This window comes from Trachypithecus francoisi, unplaced genomic scaffold, assembly GCF_009764315.1.
Source record: "Trachypithecus francoisi isolate TF-2019V2 unplaced genomic scaffold, Tfra_2.0 Lachesis_group16, whole genome shotgun sequence".
NCBI classification, from domain to species: domain Eukaryota; kingdom Metazoa; phylum Chordata; class Mammalia; order Primates; family Cercopithecidae; genus Trachypithecus; species Trachypithecus francoisi.
The window spans coordinates 11,349,841-11,353,846 of record NW_022681461.1 but is presented as its reverse complement, the minus strand read 5'-3'; the positions used below and the strand labels follow the sequence as shown (position 1 = coordinate 11,353,846).

Genomic DNA, 4,006 nt, shown 5'->3' with positions numbered 1-4,006 from the left:
TGTTTTAAAAGAGCGATATTCCTCAAAATAAACTATATAAAAAAGATTAATAGTCCTTCTCATTTATTTCCCCTAAGTTCCATGCCTTTCTGAAGAGGCAGATGTCTTATGCTCAGAATCCCTTCCTGAGCCACCCATCCCCCCAAAATAATCCCTTTATCATGAACTTGTCTTCTGCTACCACACAATAGTCAATCTGATTTTATCCACGACTGGATTTCTATATACATATCCCCATTTCTATGACCTAACTTTCCCTCTCTTCATTATGTAGTTTTCTTTTTTTTTTTTTTTTTTTTTTTTTTTTTGTTGAGACGGAGTCTTGCTCTGTCGCCCAGGCTGGAGTGCAGTGGCCGGATCTCAGCTCACTGCAAGCTCCGCCTCCCGGGTTTACGCCATTCTCCTGCCTCAGCCTCCCGAGTAGCTGGGACTACAGGCGCCCGCCACCTCGCCCGGCTAGTTTTTTGTATTTTTAGTAGAGACGGGGTTTCACTGTGTTCGCCAGGATGGTCTCGATCTCCTGACCTCGTGATCCGCCCGTCTCGGCCTCCCAAAGTGCTGGGATTACAGGCTTGAGCCACCGCGCCCGGCCTAGTTTTCTATCATCAATGAAAAGTCAAGAGAGATGTGAGTCTGATCTTATTTGTTACTCAAAAAATCTTATTTCTGACTGGATTCAGACTTGGAAGCAGAAGCTCACAGCCAGGAAAGTCTGAGTCTCTTGGCAGTTTGTTCCTGGGGCTTCTCTTTAGCCTCCTTCATGCTCTTGGACAGAAGTTTAGCATATTCTGCAGCCTCTTCCTTATTTTTCTTAGTACGCTGCTTCTTCAGAGCAATACACCACCGTTTGTGCTGCAGGACACATGGAGTAACAAGATGCTGAATCTTGGGTGCTTTGATCCTAGGTTTCTCACTTTCTTTGTTTAAGGGCTTTCTTACAACATACTGGCAGACATCATTTTCTTTAGAGAGATTGAAAAGTTTGAAGATTCTGCTAGCTCTTTTGAGCCCCCGGTGACGAGACACCATAGTACCAGTCAGTCCAGGAATATCTTTTTCTCCTTTTTTTACAATAACCAAGTTGAGAATGCTCAGATTGGCATCCACAATGCAACCACAAACTGATCTTCTTTCTTTCTTTCTCCAGTTCTCCTTGATCTGTAACAGGACCTTACTCAGTAGCAGGTGGACATGGCCATGGGTCATGACACCGTCCTTCATGAGGAAACCTTGTTTGTCATTCCCACCGCTGATCTGGACCACATAACCCTTCCATTCTTCACCCAGAGAGTCAGCAGCAACTTCTCTGGCCATATACTTCTCATAAAAAGTACGAAGTTTGTGTTCTTTTCAATGAGTTTCTGGCAGTCAGTGACTGGGAAGGAGATGCTCAGCTTCATCTTGAAGCAGCTGAATGCCTCTGAGGATCCATGGAAAAGAGTGATATGTTGTATTTCCAGTTTTATTTGCTTCAAGGAATTGTTTTGATTTCCTGGTTAATTTCTTCTTTGATCCACCGGCCATTTGGGAGCATGTGGCTTAATTTTCATATATTTGTATAATTTTAAATGTTCCCCTTGTGGTTGATGCCTAGTTTTGTTACACTGTGGTCAGATAAGATACCTGATATGATTTTTTTTTTTTTTTTGACACAGAGTCTTACTCTGTCACCCAGTGTTGGGAACAGGCCCCCAAATCTGGCTATAAACTGCCCCCAAAACTGGCCATAAACAAAATCTCTGCAGCACTGTGACATGTTTGTGATGGCCATGATGCCCACGCTGAAGGTTGTGGGTTTACCAAAATGAGGGCAAGGAACACTTGGCCCACCCAGAGTGGAAAACCACTTAAAGTGTTCCTAAGCCACAAACAATAGCATGAGCGATCTGTGCCTGAAGGACAGGTTCCTGCTGCAGATAACTAGCCAGACTCATCCCTTTGTTTTGGCCTATCCGTTTGTTTCCCATTTTAGTTAATCTATAATTTATAGAAACAATGCTTATCACTGGCTTGCTGTCAATAAATATGTGGGTAAAACTCTGTTTGTGGCTCTTAGCTCTGAAGGCTGTCAGCCCCCTGATTCCCACTCCACACCCTATATTTCTGTGTGTGTGTCTTTAATTCCTCTAGTGCCGCTGGGTTAGGGTCTCCACAACTGAGCTGGTCTCTGCACCCAGGCTGCAGTGCAGTGGCATGATTTTGGCTCACTGAAACCTCTGCCTCTGGGGTTCAAGCAATTCTCCTGCCTCAGCCTCCTGAATAGCTGGGATTACAGGTGTATGCCAACATGCCCAGCTAATGTTTGTATGTTTTAGTAGAGATTGGATTTCACCATGTTGGCCAGGCTGGTCTTGAACTCCTGACCTCAGGTGATCTGCCCACCTGGGCCTCCCAAAGTACTGGGATTATAGGTGTGAGCCACTGCACCCAGCTTTTATATGATTTTGTTGTTGTTGTTGTTTGAGACAGAGTTTCACTCTGTCACCCAGGCTGGAGTACAGTGGCCCGATCTTGGCTCACCGCAACCTCCACCCTCTCGAGTTGAAGCAATTCTCCTGCCTCAGCCTTCCTAGAAGCTGAGATTACAGGTGCCTGCCATCACGCCTGACTAATTTTTGAATTTTTAGTAGAGACACGATTTCCCCATGTTGGCCAGGCTGGTCTTGAACTCCTGACCTCAAGTGATCCACCTGCCTTGGCCTCTGAAAGTGCTGGGATTACAGGTGTGAGCCACCACACCTGGCCCAGCCTTGATATGATTTTGGTTACAATTTTTTAAGAGACTTTTTTGTTTGTTTTATGTCCTAACATATGGTTAATCCTGGAGAATGTTCCATGTGCTAATAAGAATATGTATTCTACAGCTGTTGAGTAAAATGTACTGTAAATGTCTCTCAGGTGCATTTGGTCTGTGGCGCTGTTTAAATCTGACGCTTCTTTGTTGCTTTTCTGTCTAGATGATCTTTCCAATGTTAAGTGTGGGGTGTTGAGGTCCTCAACTATTATTGCATTACAGTCTATCTCTCTCTTTAAATCAAATAATATTTCCCTTATATATCTGGGTGCTCCAGTGTTGGGTGTATGTATATTTAAAATTGTCATATTATTGTGCTGAATTGATGTTTCTATTATTATCTAATGGTCATCTTTGTTTCTTCTTACAACTTTTAACTTTAAGTCTATGTTGTCTGATATAAATGTAGCTACTCTTGCTCACTTTTGTTTTCATTTTCATGGAATATCTTTTTTCATCTCTTCACTTTTATTCTATGTGTGTCTTTATAAGTGAAGTGAGTTTCCTGTAGCAGCATAGGGTTGGGCATTGGGTTTTAAAAAATACATTCAGCCAGTCTATATCTTTTAAATGGGGAACTTAATTCATTATATTCAAGCTTATTGTTGATAGGTAAAGACTTAATCCTGCCCTTTTATTGATTGTTTCCTGGTTGTTTTGTAAATCCTTTCTTAACTACTTCTCATGTGGTTTATTTTTGTGGTTGGGTGATTTTCTGTACTGATAAGGTTTGATTCCTTTCTGTTTTTCCTTTGCTTATTGGCTTTACCAGTGAATTTTATAGTTTTGTATGTTTTTATGACAGTGGTTATCTTCTTTTCACTTCCAAATGTAAGAGTCTCTTGAGCATTCCTTGTAAGTTTGGTCTAGTGGTGATGAATTCCCTTAGATTTTGCTTGTCTGTGAAAAATTTTAGTTCTCCATCCTTTTTGAAGGAAAACTTTGCTGTGTATAATATTCTTGGCCAATAGTTTATCCTTCAGGACTTTGAATATATCATCCTGTTCTCTCCTGGCCTGAAAGGTTTCTGCAGACAAATTCACTGTTAGTCTAGTGGAGATTCCCTTATACTTGACTTGATGCTTTTCTCTTGTTGCTTTTAAAATTCTTTTTATGTTTTTGACTTTTGACAATTTGAGTATAATGTGCCTCAGAGAAAACCTGTCTGGATTAAATATATTCGGGGTTTGAGCTTCTTGAACCTGGATGTCT

General features: G+C 41.6%; 1 pseudogene; it reads right to left on the bottom strand.

The window, feature by feature from the left end:
• Positions 1-660: 660 nt before the first annotated feature.
• LOC117098400 lies at positions 661-1,400 on the bottom strand (annotated as a pseudogene).
• Between the last annotated feature and the right edge of the window lie 2,606 nt (positions 1,401-4,006).